At 38.5% G+C, this 21,929-nt stretch overlaps 1 long non-coding RNA gene across 1 annotated transcript; it reads right to left on the reverse strand.

Annotated features, from left to right (window-relative positions):
- Positions 1 to 13,944: 13,944 nt before the first annotated feature.
- On the reverse strand, positions 13,945 to 16,934 carry LOC141430884 (uncharacterized). Its single transcript, XR_012451672.1, has 2 exons — positions 16,481 to 16,934; positions 13,945 to 15,260 (listed from the first exon to the last, which is right to left on the reverse strand). It is a non-coding gene; the product is annotated as an uncharacterized lncRNA (long non-coding RNA).
- Between the last annotated feature and the right edge of the window lie 4,995 nt (positions 16,935 to 21,929).

The raw sequence follows: 21,929 nt of genomic DNA on the forward strand, positions 1-21,929 counted from the left end.
ATTAAAATTTGCCATAAAACCGAGCGGTGAATTTTTTATGCCGGCTAATCCATTTACAAAGCTATTGCCTCGGTCCAATAAATAATTCTCAATGAAAGTTGTATTCTTAGATAACAGAACATGTTTGGTATTATGAGCTTTTAAGAGTATACGAGTAAGTCTTAATGGAATGAGATGCCAGACCGCTAGATAGTACTTATGTTCTGAAGAGCAAAACAGAAAGAATATTTTGTGGCGTAAATTTGAACGTCTGCACATGTGCTAGGTTGGATAGATGGCTGATATAAATATAATATCCCATGGGATGGGAAGTCCATATAACGGTGGGAAATTAAGTCACAGGTCTTTGATGATAAACTAAAGTACGTGTAGTAATAAAGTAGTAAGGTAAATAGTTATTTTGTGGGCAACACTCGAACTAACAGAATCGTGACACACGCACGCACGCACGCACGCACGCACAGTGACATCGCTTGCTTGACAAGGGAATTTATTATGACACTTACTGTGTCTGTACTGTAATATTTGTCACAATCAACGTATTCAGAAAAGGAGTTATGACAAACAGTACCTATTGTTTATGTTAAGTGCTTACATGAAATTTAGTATGTACAGGTGGAACATTAGCTTTAGTGAAATTTTTATTACCTACTCTTTTTATTTTTTCTGTTTTCTCAGCAATTATATACTTACCTATTATATTGCCTAGTCCATGCAAACTCATCTTACGATCACAAAAATCTCGTAATCTTCACCTGAGACATTTTTCCCGCAAATACCTAAGCAAAAATGCTTTAAAAGCACTTACAATCAAATCAATAAATGGTTCCCAATGAAAGAGTCCGTAAATTTTTCACTTCCTTTTCTTGCCGGAGTTTTTTCCGGCAATTCCCATAAAACGCGCTTTAAAATTCGATTCCCAAGCGATTCCGGGCGGTCGCAGAACACAAGGAAACAAGAAAGAACACTTTAAATATTATATTAATGAGGGCTAGTTGACTGGCAAAATATCGCTAGATGGCGTTAGTATGGTGATGTCCATTTGACGTTACGGTCTTGCTTGCAATTGGCTTATTTTGTATAAATGAGCCAATTATTGAGCAAAAATTTTGGCAATATTCTAACGGCTCTCTTGGGGTTGTGCGTTCTCATAGAGCGATCACTTACCTCCCGGTGACCATTTGCTATTTAGCTTTGATAATATTTTGCAGGATTTTTTAACGGTGATTGACAAATTAAATTTTTTCGTACATACACGCACTAGTCGAATTTCAAAGTAACTATGCGTAAACTACGTCTTGATTTTAGTTCTTAGCTTAGAGCCCTCGCCCACGGCGATTTTAGTAGCGATGCTGTCGCGCATTCGCATAGATACAGTCGCGATGCGGTTGCTAGCTGTGTACCCTCGCCCATATAACCACGATTCAGTCGCGATGCAAACGCGCTACTGTCGCGCTACCCTCCCATCCTTCTTACCCTCTCTCCGTTCTCGCCACGATGTCGTCCGAAACGGTCGCGCGCTTGCATTGATACAGTCGCGTCGCGATGCTGCAGGGCTACTACGAAACTCGAAACTCGAAGTTCGTGTCGTGCGGTCCCTCTGACACTTATACTATTTAATACGAGAGCGAGAGAGGCGGTACGATACGAACTTCGAGTCTCGAGTTTCGTAGTAGCCTTGCTGTAGCGCGTTGGCATCGCTTCTGTATCCAAATGCGACTAACGCGCGTCAATAGCGATTCTGTCGCGAAAAGTCGCTGTGGGCGAGCTCCCTTAGACTAGTTGTTCCGCGCGACTTCATCTCTGTGTCCTAATTCATTATTTATCGAGAAATCACAGAAAACCTCTTATAAATTCAAAATACATAAGTACTTTGAGTTACAAACACGCAAACCTTACTTGTTGTGCGCCGGTATTAGTTTCGTCAGGTAGCCGCGCGAGCACGCAGTGCGCTTGTTCTTGCAGCCACAAGGGCTACAAATTAGCCCGAAACATGTCGAGCTAAACTAGATTTAAGACGTGAGTTAACCGGATTAATTTAATTTCATATGAATGAGACGGCATGTTCAAAATATACCTTTGTTTTTGTAATATTAGCATGGATTATTAAATCACTCAAAAGTATTGAAGATCGAAGTAATCCATAAAAGTATAAAGTCGCTCCGCTTCTTCCTTATATACGCTGTCCCTGTTATAGGCAGTCCTCGGGAAGTCGTGTGACGCGGTTATGCGGCCTTTGCGGATTTACCGTAAATGGCAGAGGAAAATAGTTGTTCACAGCAATATTTAACGGTTTGACACGCTGTAGGGGAATTAGGGGACTCGCTTAACTTCCATTTGATGGGTATTTAGTACACTTGCTGTTGATTTGACACTAGATTTACATTTTTTAACCCCCGACGCAAAAAAGGAGTGTGTGTTTATATCGTATCTTAAGCCACCTTTTACTTCCATCCCATTCCATCCCAGCCTATATACGTCCCACTGCTGGGCACAGGCCTCCTCTCAGAACAATAGGGCTTGGGCTATAGTTCCCACGCGGGCCCAGTGCGGATTGGGAACTTCACACGCACCACTGAATTGCTTAGCAGATTTGGGCAGGTTTCAGCGTAAAGCTCGTAAATAAATCGCTCACTCGCTCGTAAATTTTACATTTGAAATTTACCTTATACTTAATTTTAGTTAAAATATGGTCACACAAAGCTTAACTTAGGTCTTACCGAAAACTGGAACAACTTCCAACATTGGGAGCTGACTAAGCTTTTTCGCAAACAGTTGAGCTTTGCTCAGTCGAACGTCCTCGAGCCAGAGCTTTGCTAACTTTTACTTTTGGAGTTCAACCCTTCCTGCTCCGGGAACATATTTTAGGATAATTCTTTCCGCTTTATCTGTTTGCTCCAAAGCTGACTTTAGAGTGAAAAAAGAAGTTTTAAAACTTACTTTTACCCGAGTATAGCGCAGTCTAAAAATAGGGTTTTTTTTTACCGACTTCGAGAAAATTGTAGGCTCACCAAGGTGGGACCTTCAATAATCAATTCAATTTTGGGATTACAATGGCCCCATCGAACGATGCGATGATTCCGCCAATGTCGAGGTTGGATAAGACACTGCCAGTCGACTTCAGGTCGAGTACGGTAGAGCTGACCTTGTTCGGTAGAATACCAGCCACAACCAATCTAAAACAAAAAGTAATCAATAAAACAAAAAATAATCTATTTCACCATGATTTCTTTGGCAGATGTACGGAATGTCAAAATGACAGTAGCGCATAGGTTCCACCCTGATAAACGATTGAGTTTCTTTGACTGTGGAATGTCCAGTACCACTACCATGAATTTACAGTGATCGTACTCGATAGCGACGGCGTAAATTATTTGTATGGAGAATTGTACAGCGCCTCTACAAATAATTTACGCCGTCGCTATCGAGTACTGTCACTGTAAACTCATGGTAGTGGTACAGTTTTATTTTACACTAGCTGCTGCCCGCGACTTAATTCGTGAAGAATTCATTTTTTTTATTCGACTGGATGGCAAACGAGCATGTGGGTCTCCTGATGGTAAGAGATCACCACTGCCCATAAACATCTGCAACACCAGGGTTATTGCAGACGCATTGCCAACCTAGAGGCCTAAGATGGGATACCTCAAGTGCCAGTAATTTCACCGGCTGTCTTACTCTCCACGCCGAAACACAACAGTGCAAGCACTGCGCTTCACGGCAGGATTAGCGAGCAAGATGGTGGTAGCAATCCGGGCGGACCTTTCACAAGGTCCTACTACCTGCAAAATTTATCGCTATCAATGGAAACTGATGTTAGGTTCCGTTTCCACCAAAGACATCTTAAGATATGTTAAGAGGAATATAACTTTCTTAAATCAATAGAAACGCTTCATTTACCTTTCCTCGCACAGCACCGCTCTGGTGGAAACAGCTGAGCGGAGCGAGGCGAGGTAAATGAAGCGTTCCTATTGGTTAATGAAGAACACATTCCTCGAAACACATCCTCGCACATTATTGGTGGAAACGGAGCCTTAATGCATTATTATTTTTTAGCAACATTTACCGAGTTAAAAAACACTGATTTTATTTTAAGTACGTAAAAAAAACTGGTCGCGTATTTCTATGCATGTTATGAAGTTCTTTTTAGGGTTCCGTACCCAAAGGGTGCCAACGGAACCCTATTACTGAGACTCTGCTGTCTGTCTGTCCATCCGTCTGCCACACAGGTCTCTATCTATTGAGTCGTAATAGTTAGGCACTTGAAATTATCACAGATTATGTATTACTTTGGCCGCTGTAACAACAAATACTAAAAACAGAATAAAATTTAATATTTAAGGGGGGCTCCCATACAACAAACGTGATTGTTTTGCCGTTTTTTGCTTGATATTAATAACGGCAACAGGTAGGCGCTTGAAATATTCACAGAATCTTTAGTTGTATAATTACTTTAAATTAAAATAAAATAAATATTTAAGGGGAGCTCCCATACAAAAAACTTGATTTTTCTGCCGTTGTTTTGCTAATGTCCAATGTTGTATAGATAATGTACGGAACCCTAATATAACAGAAGGCCGAAGAGAAGATGGGTCCGCATTAGCGATCCCTTTAAATAGCGAACCTACTGTGTTAAAAATAAAGTTGTGTTAAATACTTGTGATGTATACATATCATTTAATGATACTGTAAATCTGTTTAAAAAAAATATATACCTCGTTGAGTTTCTTGCCGGATTCTTCTCAGCAGAGGTTTAACCGGTGGTAGATTTTTTTTGACATTCATAAGTGCTTGTTATAGCCTAAATTGAATAAAGATATTTTGACTTTGACTTTGACTATGATGGCGGGATGACTTGGACGCATATCAAATAGAGTGGCAGGAGCTGCTCTCGATAGGGACGAGTGGAGGAAAGAAGGGGAGGCCTTCGCCCAGCAGTGGGACACTTTAACAGGGTAATAAAAAAAATCCAATGTGAACGACGGGAAACCAGAAGATGGACTGAGCTGGCGAGAAAATTAGCCTGGAACCGAAGTATTTGTACTACTAAAATAACTTTTCGTTCCGATGTAGCCGTGGGCTACACTTTTATTAAACCTGTTTGTAGGGACGGTTAGGGATGCGGCTCACTTAGCAAAGGTCAAGTGTTAAACACTTTATGACTACGCGCGGACACTTCTTCAAAGGTCAAGGACATAAGGGATAGCTCATTCTAAACAGCTTTCAATCTTGTTTTACTTTTATTAGGTACAAGCTATTGCCCGCGGCTTCGCACACGTAAATCATTAGGTCTAGCAGCTGAATTGAAATATCCGGGATTTTTTAAAATTTCCGTAGGAATTCCCGAAAATTAAATCGTTGTTTCCAATGACGGTACAGTAAAAACAATCATGGTCAAATTTCATGACTCTAAGCCCAGCGGTTGTTTTTTCGAGATTTTATCCCTATCCCGTGGGAATATCGGAATAAAAAGTAAGCTATGTTTTATTCCAGATGTCCAGCTATCCACATACCAAATTTCATGACTCTAAGCCCAGTGGTTATTAGTTCAAGATTTTATCCCTATCCCGTGGGAACATCGGGATAAAAAGTATTCTATGTTTTAATCCAGGTCATAAACTAACTTTCATCCAAATCCGTCCAGCCGTTTCAGCGTGAAGGAGTAACAAACATACTCACTCACTCACTCACTCACAAACTTTCACATTTATAATATTAGTAGGATAACGTAACGAGAATAGGTACATTGAAAGAACCATAAAAGATAAAACTACGGTCCAGCTCATAGTTCATTTTTTTTATTCGACTGGATGGCAAACGAGCAAGTGGGTCTCCTGATCGCAAGAGATCACCACTGCCCATAAACATCTGCAACACCAGGGGTATTGCAGATGCGTTGCCAACCTAGAGGCCTAAGTAGGGATACGTCAAGTGCCAGTAATTTCACCGGCTGTCTTACTCTCCATGCCGAAACACAAGTGCAAGTACTGCTGCTTCACGGCAGGATTCATCGCTTCTCGCTCATCGTCGGCGGTGGGACAAGTGCCTAAATGCTGTTTTCAAGTTGGCGGAACGTTGTCAGTCGCCGTACTCCTAAATACTCGTTCGCTAAAATAATCGCGGGCGGGAACGCGTACTCACGCGTCCAAGCCAAAACCTATTCCAGTAAATACGCCTCACCTCTAGACAAGCTCAAGAAGACGGTAACAAAGTTGTAGTTCGATGATGTCCAACCTTTACTAAAGTTATTGCACAAGTTATTTTTTGTTTTTCCGCAATCCGTAAGTACAGACGATCTTTCAAGTAGTTAAGATAAATCTCTAAGTCAGTCAATGGCGTAAGTTCGCCTCTAACAGCAACATTCAGGATTTTGATAGATCACGATAGGCCCGGACTAACTCGTAATAAAGTTTAGGTTCCCGAAGCGGTGAAACTGAGGAAGTCTGATTCAGAAGCCTTCATTTTTGTGAAGTTAACTGAATGACACAAATAGGTTGTTTTGTAAGCGTTGATGTAAAGATGTGAGTGTGAGTGTGCGTGTGTTTGTTTGATACTGTTTCACGTTAAATTGCTGACCTAAGGTACTCTACTCTTACGCTTCTTGCAGCCTTGGTTACCTAATGGTTTACCTATGACCATCTCAAGCGGAAGAATGTGGATTTAAACTCCGGCTCGCACCTGCACATTGATCGACATTCATCAAAGAATTTAAAAACAATTTGAACATGAAACTACCGTGAGACTCACTCATATTAAATGATATTATAACGGATAACTCACGTCTTAAACCGAGTTTAGCTCGACATGTTTCGGGCTATTTCGTAGCCCTTCCTCTCAGGAGCACGCACGCACGCAGGAGGTGCGAGCAGAGCGGTGGCGCGTAGTGTGCGTGTTGCTCGCACCTCCTGCGTGCGTGCGTGCTCCTGAGAGGAAGGGCTACGAAATAGCCCGAAACATGTCGAGCTAAACTCGGTTTAAGACGTGAGTTATCCGTTATAATATCATTTAATTTAAAAACACTTAATTTTTTTTGCTATATTTTTTTACAACTCTCGGGAAACAGAATTAAATGAACCGTGATTAAATGAAGTGTTTTAGAAATGCTTGTTCTTTTGAGCTCTTCTTGACTATAAGTAAATGCTCTACAACTAAGAAAGCTAATCAATTACCGTCATTGTCTAAAACAAAGAAACGCGGAAAACAAAATGCATTGTTCTTATTTTCATTTGAGTTTAATTAACTTTGTTTTATATTTGATGGAGGATTCACGGTGACAGGTTGAAGCAAGCGCTTGAGGTACGAAAATATAAAAAAATATGGAGGTAAAATCATTCAAGACGGTTGCTATGCTATGTTGTTATCATCATCATCATCCCAGCCTATATAGGTACGTGCCATTGCTGGGCACAGGCCTCCTCTGAACAAGAGGGCTTGGGCCATAGTTCCCACGCGGGCCCAGTGCGGATTGGGAACTTCACACGCACCATTGAATTGCTTCGCAGGTATGTGCAGGTTTCTTCACGATGTTTTTCTTCAACGCAAAGCTCGTTACGCTAAAATAAGTTTTTGTCAAACCAATTTTTTTTTTCTTATTGGTAATATATAATTATGTTATTTTATTATTCACATCCATTGGACATCCATGGGCACGGGCATGGGCATGGGTTTAATTTTCTAAGATTTGAAACATAACGATCTTTAACTTTTTGGCTTTAATAATTAATTACAGAAAAGTACAATAAATCCGTCCGCGCAGAATTCGCTATCCCGGGAAATTATGCAATTTTTCGGGATAAGAACTATCCTCACGGACTCAAAATATCTGTATACCGAATTTCATCTAAATCGGTTCAACGGTTAGACGTGATGAAGTAACAAACAAGCTAACAGACATAAAAACTTTCGCATTTATAATAATGTAAGTGGTATTATATGGTATTATAGGTAGTCTTACAAAAGATAGTTTTACCTAGTTTTATTTTTCTTTCCTTTTGTAATGAAAGCTTAGTCTCTGTACCTATAACGGATTTAGAAAAAATATTTAATTTTTTCAACTCCGAATAATTTCAAAGCCCGCGTGCTACTTCCAAAGTGTCCCAGGCATGCAAATATTGAATTATAACTTCCATCTGTCAACACCTCTCGACGTGCCTCACGTACGGTGAAGTGTAATATTTTTTCAATATTTCGCCGAAATCGGATTCAATTTGGTCCCGCTCGATACCTCATTCGGCCACGGTGGCTTTTATTAACCCCCGACACAAAAAGAGGGGTGTTATAAGTTTGACCGCTATGTGTGTCTGTGTGTCTGTCTTTAGCACCGTAGCTCTTAAACGGGTAGACCGATAGTAATGCGTTTTTATTTTATTTGAAAGCCGGTTTTTTTTAATAGATGGGGTTGTAATGTCGTGCTAGGATAACCTAACCAACAAAAAGTTGGAAAAACCCTGACAGTGTCACTTTAAAGTTCAATATCTCAAAAACGGCTAAAACGATTTTGATAAAACATATCTAAGACCTATCGCTTGTAAACCTGCTTTCAAGTAAAAAAATAACATTCAAATCGGTCCACCCGATTAAGAGCTGCGGTGACACAGACAGACAGACACACATAGCGGTCAAAATTATAACACCCCTCTTTTTGCGTCGGTCGGGGGCTAAAAATGAAAACTATAAGTGGCTAAATAAGTAAGAAACAAACAAGCTGAGATATGTGATGCATAGGGAAAATTCGTGTCTGTACCATTGTCCAGCAGGGGTGTAGCGGTATAGCACACGGCACGGAATGCCGAGGCCCTGGGTTCGATTCCCAGTGCTGGTCTTATTTTTCTGGTTTTTCTGTGCTTCTATATTTCAGTTTGTATTTTCAATTTAGGTTTTACGGGATGACCGTAAAAGTAAAAATTTGGAATTGAAATTAAAAATACAAAAAGATTCCAAAAAAACAATCTTAATGTTGTTCAGTTTGAAGAGTACGATTTATATTTTAATTATTTGCTCGTATTACAGGCCACACCCGGTACATGACACATACGCAAACTGACACACACTCGTATTATTTTCTCCTATTACAGGTAACACCCAGTATGTATATATCTAATAAGGCTCCTTACTACCTGTCCTTTGATACATATCGAGCCCGTGTCAATTTCGATATGCTGTTTATGTTATACTATAACTAGCTTTTGCCCGCGGCTTCGACCGCTTGGAATTCGGTTATCGCGCGCTGTTTGTTCCCTCGGGAACTGAATTTTTCCGGGATAAAAAGTAGCCTATATCATTCTCTGGCCCATAAACTATCGCTATGCCAAAAATCACGACGATCCGTCTATCCGTTTCGGCGTGAAAGAATGACAAACATACAAACACACAAACTTTCGCATTTATAATATTAGTATGGATTGATCGGGTCTAGACGCTTCGAAACATTCCAACTCTGTTACCTGATCTCCAATCAACTAAAGTCAAGACCCAACCCTCTGCTTGCCGTAGTTGAATAAATATAAAGGTAGAGTTAAGGTGGAGTTAGACTTATTTGAAAGAGAGATTTTTGTTTTGTTTTTAATCACATTTTTTTAATATACTGCTTTTTTCCTTATAGGTAAAATAAATTAGCACGCAATGTGCCCAGTGTCAAACAAATTGAATCATGACCCGGGCTGGAACCTTTTATTAATCAATTTCACTATGATTACCTTGACAAAAGTATGAGATGTCAACATGACATTAGTAGCACAAAGGTTCCACCCTGAGTTATGATTCAATTTGTTCGACTGTACTTAGTTTTCATTCAAAACGTCGTACTTGCTGACGTGTCAACTGTCACATAATCGTTTCTTTCTCATGTCTAATTATTGCACGCAATACACTGCTGCTCGAAAAAAAAAATTGGGTAAAAATGGGAAAAAAATTAAATAAAAATTGGGTCTGTCAACGTGAAAGTTCGACTTTAGCGACATATTCATTTGATAGGAACTTGTTTAAAAATTGATAGACCACTTATTTGGCCGACCGTACCTACCAATTATGGTGTATGGCGAATCGGAAACATCGACTATATTTATATGTATACATACTATATTTATATATTTATATGTGTGCATACGAGTATTAGAGTGACTGGATAGTCAAGTCAAGTCAAGTCAAGTCAAAATATCTTTATTCAGTTTAGGCTATAACAAGCACTTATGAATGTCAAAAAAAAATCTACCACCGGTTCGGAAAAACCTCTGCTGAGAAGAATCCGGCAAGAAACTCAACTCGATACGGCAGCAAAAGGTAAAGTTACCAATTATAATAATTGTTTGAGACCCAAATTCATATTCCATCGTCTTCTATTTCAGAAGGGTAAGTAATAGAATAAGTATATAAACAAAACATATAATATTCATTACGTATAACTTCTCTTTCTATATTTTTTAAAATATAACATACGTTTGCTATAATGCTCATAATATATAATGATAAAATATATAATTTTGTTATGTATAATGAGTTATGGACATAAATACACTGAGTATAACGATCAAATTATATAATATTCGAAACCTACCAAAACATAACATTCATTTAATCTTACAACGGAAAACATAATGCTCATAAATAAAAAAAATATATATGTCACTTTTAAGGTTTCCTTGCTGCTATAAAAAAAAAACCTAATATCGAAGACTGGGCCTTCTGAACCTAAACTATCCAAGTCGCTTCTGCTCCGAACCGTCTTGCACGCTCGCTTCGCTCGCTCGCACAAATTTTGAAGTGAAACTTTGCAATACAAAAATTAAACACCTAATTTTCTGGTTCTAAAATTTTAAACTTTACCAAGTATTTTAGAAACGAAGTATATCACTTGATATTATATCATATTAATGTTATAGAAGAAGTTATTACGTATTATAAGCGGTATACCTTATGTATGTTATATACTATGAATTTAGCCCATAAACATATTATTTCTTATGAAAGTATATAAAACATCTGTTATACTAATCGAACGTTATACTTAATGAAATTATGGTGTTTCATGTTATATATAATGTAATTATATATAATGAACGTTTATAATATGAAATTATATCTAACGTTTTTATATAACTTGGGACAGCACCTCAGGACTGACTTTGGAAACACTGTCATATAATATTGTTTTCATGTTTAGGAGCACGCATTGGGTTAAAACGTAGAATTATTTAAGTAAAAAAATAAATAAAATATGCCGTTGTCAACAAAATCACTGACAGAGCAAAAAAATGCAAGTTAAAATGTTGAGTTTTTTGCCAGGTTCATCTCAACAAGGGTTTTTCCATACTGGTGGTACATTTTTGCACTCGTGCCTAAAATGTGCCACGCTCCCAAAATACCACATTTTTAGCTTACCAGATTCTCATTGCACCATATTACATAATCGAAGATAACACAAGGAATTATTTTTTTTGGGGAAATGTCTAATTTTGGTTGGACATCTGGTATAAGGGGTATGTAATAAATAGGTAATGTTCACGCCAGCCCGTCGCCTACAGCTTTTTAAAGCACGAGTTAGGCCGCTTATATGCTTAAGTACTGTTCCCATCTCTGGGCTGGAGCACCCCAGTATCAGCTTCTTCCATTTGACCGCATCCAACGTAGGGCTGCTAGATTGGTCGGCAACCGGGAACTCTCTGACCGGCCTGATTCTCTGGCAATGCGGAAGGATGTTGTATCTCTCTGCATCTTTTTTTTTCGACTGCATGGCAAACGAGCAAGTGGGTCTCCTGGTGGTAATAGATCACCACCGCCCATAAACATCTGCAACGCCAGTAGTTATGATTTGAGTGTAATTTGTAAGCCATACGATAAATAAATAAATAAATAACCGGCTGTCTTACTCTCCACGCCAAAACACAACAGTGCAAGCACTGCTGCTTCACGGCAGGATTAGCATGCAAGATGGTGGTAGCAATCCGGGCGGACCTTGCTCAAGGTCCTACCACCTCCGAAATCTTGTACCGCATATATCATGGGGAGTGTTCAGATGAATTATTGGGATTGTTGCCTGCAGCTAGGTTTCACTACCGTACTTCGCGCAGGCGTCAGTCATTTCATCCTCACCACCTTGATGATTGGCAATGTAGCATCGTTCGCTTTAAGCGAAACTTTTTTCCACGCACGACTAAAGTATGGAACCAGTTTCCTGGGACAGTGTTTCCAAATCGGTAGGTTCAAATTAGGGATCTTTATAAAACGAGCTAATCAGTCTCTCAAAGGGCCGACAACGCACCTGTGATACCCCTCGTGTTGACAGGTGTCCATGGGCGGCGGTGATTGCTTCCTATCAGGTGACCCCCATGCTCGTTTTCCCCCTCTTATATAAAAAATGGAGTATTTTAAAAAATGTGGTATTTTGGGAACGTGTTATTTTCGGCACGAGCGCATTTTAGACTGTGCTTATTTATAGTCTACCCTACCTATATTGAATAGACAATGGCACTCTGATATGCGTTGCTTATAAAAAGACCTTTTTTGTAAAGAGACTCGTAGGCAATTATATATTCTATGCTCGTAGGATAAGTAGGCCATGTAAGGGCTAAACATCCCAGCCCATAGATGCTTTAGCAATACGCAGAATCAAGTCACTGGAAGCGAAAACGACTAGTTATTATTATTATTGTAAATATCATAAATAAATAAATAAACTGACCACCTGACCTAGTTCCAAACTAAGCAAAGCTTGTACTATGGATACTAGGTATATAGTGTTGTGAAAAACGATCATTTCGAGGCTTAAAGACTCGAACCCTAAAGACTCTCGAGGCTTAACGACTCAAAGGCCGTAAAGACGGTATCTTGCATCCATACGCGTAAAATAAGCCAATTTAATTGACAAATATAGTTTGTCTTTAAGACTCCGGAGTCTTAAGGGTTCGATTCTTTAAGCCTCGAAAATGAGCGTTATCCACAACTCTATACTAAGGCAACGGATAAACATACTTACGAATATATAGATAAATACATACTTAAATACATAATAATATTAAACATCCAACCCCCGAGAACAAACATTCGTATTATTCATACAAATCTGTTCCGGCCGGGATTCGAACCCGGGACCTCAAACTTTCGTAGTCAGTTTCTCTAACTTGGCCCATACAATATATACCTAATAGACTAACATACACCAAACTGTATAAGAGGGGGAAAACGAGCACGCGGTCCACTTAATTACCACTTAGCAATCACCGCCGCCCATGATGACTAAAACTAATTAAGTAACTAATTAATTAACGAATTTGGTGACAAAACGGCGTGACCCCGTTGAGTCACCGTCCCTGACGAATCATGTCCCGGAACCCGAAATATGTATTTAAGTATGTATTTATCTATAAAGTATATTTATCCGTTGCCTGTATCCACAGTAAAAGCTTTGCTTAGTTAACTAGGTCAATTGGTGTCAAGTGTCCCATGATATATATTTTTTTAATTTCGACATTGAAAGATTTTTTATTTTTTATTTAATAATGCGTTTAATACAATGATCACAATAATGCCATAAAAGTCTATTTAGTCATATACCTACACAGCCAGCCCTTACAGGGACTTAATCACTTTTGTTTATTTCTTATTTTATGTGACACTTCAATATGATTTTATTTTTGACGTTGACTTATTATTATGTGAATAAATTGTATAGCTTAAGACATTTTCTGCAAGACTAGGCACCTGTATTAGAAATATATCGCTATTAATATTAATATAATTGAGGTATGCAGTCACATTTGCCATAGGTACTCTCTCTCTCTCTTCTCTCTCTCTCTCTCTCTCGTATATTCTCGTATATTAAATAAATATGTGTCACTTCTGTTTTTTCCTTATTTTTACTGAACATAATTTGCAGGCTAATACTAAATTTAAGATAGGAGTCGAATAAGTAAGTTTTAGAAAATGGCAAAGATAATAAATGCAACACAGTTTAAAGAAAGAAAAAGAAAGAAAAACATTTATTCGTGTCATTTTTTACAAATAAAAGAGAAAACACACAATATAACCACATGCTTTACTTAAACAGTGATAACAGTGATATAAATACCTATATGACATTTCAACAGGATTACCATTTAAAAATTTATGAAAAATGTATGATTTCAGCGGGAAAAAATTATGACTACTTAACAATAATTATGACAGACATTACATATTATGACTTTTAAAATTATGGCAGTCGCAAAGATCCCGTATAAATTACAAAAAAACTTCAAGAACAGAAAACATACAGTTCTGTTATATAAACTTATTATTCTATATTTATGTGATATATTACTAAGTTCGATTTTGGATGACAGAGTCATCAAATTTAAAAGCTACATCTTGCCTGATTTACTCGCAATATTGGCATTAACTTTCGCGACCTCCACTCATACTGTAACTTACTTTCACTTCATACTGTTTAAATTACTTTCACGTTTCGCTTAATTTTTTCTTAAAATGATTAATTCTCAAAAGTGGTTATTTACAATATTTAGCGGAAGCAACAGTCGATTTTTACAGCGTTTCTTCTTAAACGGTTTAGGTATAAAAAAGTAGTAAAATCAGTCTTTTTTTTAAAACAAGTAGTTGTTCAATTTAATTAATAAACTTCAAGATTAATCTGTTGTGGTGTCCCCACCTCCACCACTGTCGCATCCTCCAGTATCACCTCCTCCGGTATCACCTCCTCCAGAATCACCTCCACCTCCATTACCACCACTGTCATAAGTCGTTCCAGCTCGATCATAACTATCACAAGTTCCACTATCTTTATAACCATAATCACTACTACATTTTTCACTTTTATGTTCATTGCCATGAGGCCGACAATCAAAATCATAATGTCTGTTCTGACTTTGATGTCTCGGTTCACTGGGTAGTCCGGTAGCTTCTGAATTACTGGGTGGCAGCTTATCGGCTATAGTATGAGCTGTATTCCAGCCGTGAGTATTAACGACATCTGAGCCAATAGTTGGATCATCTTGGGTTCTTAATAAATTATTATGAATAAAAACAGAAAGTGGTTCTTCATTGATCATATCGTCATAAACTGGTGTATCGTGTGACACTCCAGAGCCAAAGGACGATCTGTTTGCACCAAAGCTTGGACCACTTCGGTTCACTCTGCCATGAGCTGGACCACTTCGGTTCACTCTGCCATGAGCTGGACCATTTCGGTTGACAGTGCGGAACCATCCTTGCTTCTTCGCGAAGTGAAGGCAGAGGCAAAAGCAACCGCAGACTATGTTTATAGAAACCAGCTGAAACACGAGATTAGAGTTTTTATAAAAATCTAGGAATTCATTTGTGCTGGTCATCATGTCAGCCAAAAGACGTCTACTGCTGGACATAGGCCTCCCCCAAGGCTCTCCACTCAGAACGGTCTTGTGCTTTCCGCATCCACCGCGATCCCGCGATCTTAACCAGGTCGTCGCTCCATCTTGCTGGTGGCCTACCGGCATTTGTGCTGGTATACTGCAATATTTATTCATAAATGGGCCGCGGCCATTATTAGATAGGAGGATGATCTAATTAAAGCCGCAAGTTCACGGTGGATGCAGGTCGCATCCAACCGGAGCAACTGAAGGTGTATGTAGCAGGTTTATGTTCAATAGCGGACGTCCTACGGATGATATATTATTTTAATGGTATTTTTAAACTATGATAGTGACTACTACTAGCCTCATGGCTATGGCCTCTCAAGCTGAGGATCGTGGGTTAAAAACCTATGAGTTTTTCGAAATTAGTGTACGAATTACGTTTAAAATTTGACAATATCATTACGGAGAAGGAAGATATCGTATGGAAACCTGCACAACCTGCAATGAAATTCAATGGTATGTATAAAGTTCTCAATCCGTACTGGGACTACTGGGCCTGCGTGAGAATGACGGCCTGAGCTCTCTCATTTTTAGGAGGGCCTGTGCCCAGTACTGTAGTAGGTCGTTAAAGGCTGGGATTATGAATAGTGACTTCTCATTTGTTATATTATTTGTGTAGTACTATGGGTTTTTTGAGCTACTACCACAAAATAATTCTGGAGCCGATAGTTAATACTTACCCAAGTTAAGCAGCCAGTACTTATAGACAAAAACTGGGCAGTTGTGACAATATTACACACATGCGAGTCACGTATAAGTATTTATTACCTATATTTATTAGTCATCTTTAGTTTAGCATTCAATCACAAAAATATTTGCCTAAATCCTCTACAATAATGTCTAAATATTGAGGTTTAACTGTTCAATCTGGAGTTTAATTTTTAATTTAAACTTCCCTACTTTTATATTATGTTTTGTTTTAAACCGTTAAACCTGTTTTAAGTTCAAACATTCCTAAAAATTTTGACACTTCATATTAACCCGTTCAAAAAAACGAACACAAAATATTTTTGACAAAATATCTGGTTCACTTAGAAAGATATTTATAATAAGAATAATAATAATAATAAATACCATTTATACTGTGTAGGATTACTCACCACTACCACTATTGTCGCTTTTTCGTAAAACATATTTTTAACACTACCACAAATTCGTCAAGCACTATTAAATAGCAAAATAATCAACTGTCTTTAAGGTTATACGTATTGTACTGACACAAAGTAGATTACTGAGAATAGCACTATACTCGTAATCAAACTTTTAGAACATAAAAAACATATCACTACAGAATGTATACACTGCAAAGTCGTCTTAGAAAGCAAACGAATAGAGTTCATATTAGAAGCGACAGTAGGGCTCCTTACTAAAACTAATGGCAGAATAGAGCACCAACCGATACTAAACTAACGAGAGTTTGTAGCAAATGTTTTCCAACAAATCAATCACGCACTTACATACTTAGTAGCGGTATGTGTAGTGCATACAATTTTTATGGAAAGTCAAGTAATTTTTCTGATTTGGAACGTCATTTCCTAGAGTTTTTTACCTATAAACTATTAAGAGTCCACCCACGCCAAACGGCGCGAGCGGTTTTGTACCTCACCCCCGCGACCTCTGAGATAGATCGCGTGCAACCGCGATTTGTTCGTAGGCGTTATGCGACAGCAACGCGTTTTCGCGCGCAGCGCGGCGAAATACGGTACCGCTAAAGTTTTTCAGAAATGTCAAAACGATCGTTTGTTATGGAGTTTGTATTGAATACGTCATATACTGACTGCTATGACGTTACAATTTTCCACGTTCAAACTGATTCAATTTTATGTACTTAGGTACTTAGGTAATTCGTTTTTATTAACTAAACTCGCCAAAATTACGAAAAATTTGTAAAATCGGTTATTATGAGTATTTTCAAAGCTGCATTCCAATACAATACAATGACTCTTTATTGTACTCCGGTCTGAGTGGAGAGCCTTGGGAGAGGCCTATTATGTCCAGCAGTGGACGTCTTTCGGGTGACATGATGATGATTATGATGATGATTATCACAATACTAAAGTTCACCTAACTTTTATTTTCTTAGGTACACTTTAATTTAACTATGGCCTATGAAATACACCTACATTTCTAAAAGTGTATTAGTAATTTCTTGCAAGAGAAATACCTATATCAAAATATTAAAAATTATTAAAAATTAAGCAAGATATATTTCTCAAAATGTAGACAAAACTGAAGATAACTTATAATACCTATACTCATTTAGGTAGGTATACACTAAAATATGGATCCATTTGCAGATATCGATTTTTTATTTGAAAACCAAAAACCTCATTTGCTTCGTACAGTCGGATAAAACATTCAAAGGACATAACATTGCCTGGCGGGCAATTATTTCAATCACAGGTGGACATTATATTGTGTAAAATTACCCACGTTTATAATTTTATAAACATTGTACTTTGCTCTGATAACTGTTATTTTTATGTTTTATGTACAATAGAGAGTTATAAACCCTTTAATGAACAAAAAATACTCATTCGTGACAATCGATTTTATAAGAAAATGGCCCTAAGGCAAAGTTGACGGTTTTTTGCCCAAAATTAGGCTTCTAGGTTGGCAACGCATCTGCAATCCCCCTGGTGTTGCAGGTGTCTATGGGCGGTGGTGATCTCTAATCATCAGGAGACCCACTTGCTCGTTTGCCATACAGTTAAATAAAAAAAAATAAAAAAAAATCATTGGAACTAATTTCTTACACTGGCAATTATTTTAATGATTGTCAGTGTCACTGTGGCGGTTTCTTTGAACAATAACAAAAAATGCTCAAAACGATTCGTAGTCAACAACGGATCATTGTAAATAATGTTTATAATAAACTACTGGAAAAAAAAGCTTGGGGAAACTATTTCGCTACAAAACCTTTTCAAATTAACATCGGAGCTAACAGATAAACGTTGTAGACAAGTCAAGATGTCATTGTGGTCTGGTAAAAATAAGCAGTAATTATAGTTATTAATAAACTTTCTAGGTATGTCGGAGTCATCGATTACGCGAATTACGAAAGAAGGTCGCTCCTCAGGTTTTAGGTCGCCAAAGATAAAAAAAGCATTGTTCCGACTATACTGAACTATTGCCATATAAATAAGAACAATAGCGCCCTCTTGATAATCCATATCCATATCCATACTAATAATAATATTATAAATGCGAAAGTATGTTTGTATGTTTGTGTGTTTGTCCGTCTTTCACGCCGTAACGGAGCGACGGATCGACGTAATTTTTGGCATAGAGATAGTTTATGGCCCGAGAGTGACATAGGCTACTTTTATCCTGGAAAAATCCACAGTTCCCGAGGGAACAGCGCGCGATAACCGAATACCACGCGGGCGGAGCCGCGGGCAAAACCTAGTATAAAACAAGTTTCATCCATTAACCAGCTCATTCAGGTCGTTCTTAAATCCGTTTAAGAACGACCTACACCGACTAGTCTTCTTAGTGTAGTAGTGATTTGAGACACAGTGTCGAATGTGTGGTGGCAGGTCGTGATCATTTGTGTTGGAGACCGCGCAACGGAACGGCGCACGATGTCATCATGGATAACAACAGAAAATCCGACAATTCTTTTACAAATGCTGCTTTTTAATTGATCAGCTAGAACTCGCCTGATCGGTGGACCGAAATGTTGTTTAAGGGCTCACACAAAACAGATGCGATGCGATGCGACGCCGGAACGACGGAACTAACGATGCAAATTGCTACGATGCAATTTCGTGCGGCAAAGTGTTAGTGCAGGTCACCATACTAATATATATCATATCGCAGGAATTCGCAGGATGCGTCCTGCGAGCTCGCAGATTTTTGCTATGCTATGCAAATTCGCAGTTTTGTATGGGAGTCCTAAAAAGGTCACTTAAACTAAAAAAAAAACACTGATGCGTCAAAGATGTTCAGTGTTCTTTGTACGAGTAAGAGGAGATTTAAGAGCGCCATCATTACGCTCCAACAGTACGGGTGAAGCCGTAAAAAGTGCTGCCGGTTTATTGCCAGCTTTTTAGGGTTCCGTGGCCATAACGCCAAAATAGGAACTGTGATGTTGTATTTTTTATTGAATAATCTCGTCTCGGCCTACATGGATCAGAGAGCGTAGGTCGCAGTTCCCAGCACGCGAGCTCAGTTTAGATTGCTAACTTTTAGAAAAAAGAAAGAAAATAAAACAGCTGCTAAGGCAGCGATTTATTGCCAACGTGTAAATATATCTTAATAATTTATAAATAACGGTTCTCTGCTTTTTCGCACAATATTTTTTTACAAATGTTTCACTTGCCAAATACTTCATTTCACAACTCATGTTTTTTTCTGAAACTATATTTTTTCCCGGAGCTTTCTTTTAACAAACCTAACCTACTCGTTACCTACTGTGTTCTATAAAAGCATAAGAACATAATACACTGAGAAAAAATTCTGGTTTCAAAAAAAAATAAAATTGGGAAACGAAACAGTTGTAAGTACACACAGTGTAGGTACTTGATAGGTACATACTTTGAATATATGATTATGGAGAAGCGGTGCCTCCTGATGCAGGCTTTACCAAGCTTAAATGGAGGATCCAGCCAATATTTTTTTTATGCACAAAGAGTTAAGAAAAATAAATAAACTTGTTTTTTTTTTTGGTCCTTGGGTGACGATACCATACTATTATACCGCTAGTTCGGTTGTAATCCCTTGTCAAAAATAGTACGGAACTCTGTTTAACGTGGCCTGAAATACACTAGGCCAGTTTTAACATCTTTGCCTGTTGGTTTATGAGATTCAATCTGTGTAAACGGAAACTATATCACGACTGCCTTGACTTGTTTGTCGTGGTTTTAGAGGGTACATTTACAAGCTTTTATTTAACTTGCAATGGTCGTGTGTAAGTAAGTTTGTGAGCTGTATGTATATGTCGGCGGCCGATCGAAAAATTCGCCAGATCACGAAATTCCTAGGCACATCATGAAATGGCGCTATTTCATGAATTGGCTAAGGAACATCCGCCGTATCGTACAAAACTCACCGTTTAAAGATTTGCCTAGTGACTTTTGGGCAGATCATGAAATTCCTAGGCATATCATGAAACTCCGCCATATCGGTTCTGGCACTTCGCCGGCCGCTGACGCGACACGCTCGCTTCGCTCGCTTGGCTCGTGCGTTGTGATCACAATTCGTACTAACCACTCCTCGCTTCGCTCTACGTACCTAAATTTTTTTTTTGGCATATCACGATGTGCCTGGTATTGAGCTAGGAATATCGACAAATGCGTTCCTCTAATCGATCTGCCGTATTGTTTCTCAGGCACATCGTAATATGCCTGGTCAACTTTTAGGCATATTATGAAATAGCGCCATTTCACGATGTGCCTAGAAATTCAGTGATCTGGCGGATTTAAAGATCGGCCGCCAGCATCCATAAAATACATAAAAGTCATCATCCCAGCCTCCAACTGCTGGGCACAGGACTCCTCTGAGAATGACAGGGCTTGGGCCGTATTTCCCACACGGACCTATTGCGGAATAGTAACTATACACACACCATTAACACGTTCGCGTGACCACCGTCATATCGACAAATAGGGTACTATGCGTTGTGACACATAGTCTAATCACGTCAGACTTTATAAAAACGTTAAAGGAACTACGTGGTCGGACGTTCGGTGTTCATAATAAATTGTAGTAGTTCCACCTTGCGCCGTATCATATTAAATTACCAAAAATCTTGCGCCACATAGTATAACATTTTTGACTCCAAAGAGGCGACGCACACGCTCTTAAATGTGATACTCACAGACGCACAACGTCGGTGGACGCTGTATTTTGTTCCGCGCCTATACATCAGTCATCCTGTTCACGTGACGGAGGACGCGCTCGCGCTGGTCGCGGCAGGTGGATTCAGCAACGAATTTGTCCACGCAGCTTTAGTATTATTTCAATATTTTTGTATGAATAATAGTGTATTTTTGTTATATGTTACATTCTTAGTGATGTAAACTTTTACTCGGATGGGTTTTTTATTGTGTTTAGTGAGTTTTTAGGGAATTTTGATGCTTATGGTTCTAACTCAATTACCGACTTATTTCTCACATCTAAACGAGTAATTTTGTAAAGTATATGTGTGTAGTTCTTGCTGTGATAGTATTATGAATAATACTGCTAGATATTATTATCCTCAATTGATTTGAGAGCTTTTTTTCTTTTAGATTAATAAAAAATACGAGCTATAAAAATGCTTCTGTGCAAGTCTTCGAGGAAGTTCAATCATCTCGAGAAACATCACCTGACCCTTATAGTGATGACGGGTAGTTTTAGCTTAGATGCAGACTACAACCCAGGAGGAGACGAAGGTTCCAGCGCGAGCAGCATTTGTTTGCTGTAGGTGCACCAATAAGAGCAACGTCTTCCAGCAAATCAAACACAAACTACCAAAGCAGCAAGACTCTGACTCGCTAGAATGTTATAGATGACACTGTATACGCATCTCCAGTTCAGACAGTATTTTTGACAGTTTTGGCTTAC

Source organism: Choristoneura fumiferana, chromosome 9 (genome assembly GCF_025370935.1).
Source record: "Choristoneura fumiferana chromosome 9, NRCan_CFum_1, whole genome shotgun sequence".
Classification (NCBI taxonomy): domain Eukaryota; kingdom Metazoa; phylum Arthropoda; class Insecta; order Lepidoptera; family Tortricidae; genus Choristoneura; species Choristoneura fumiferana.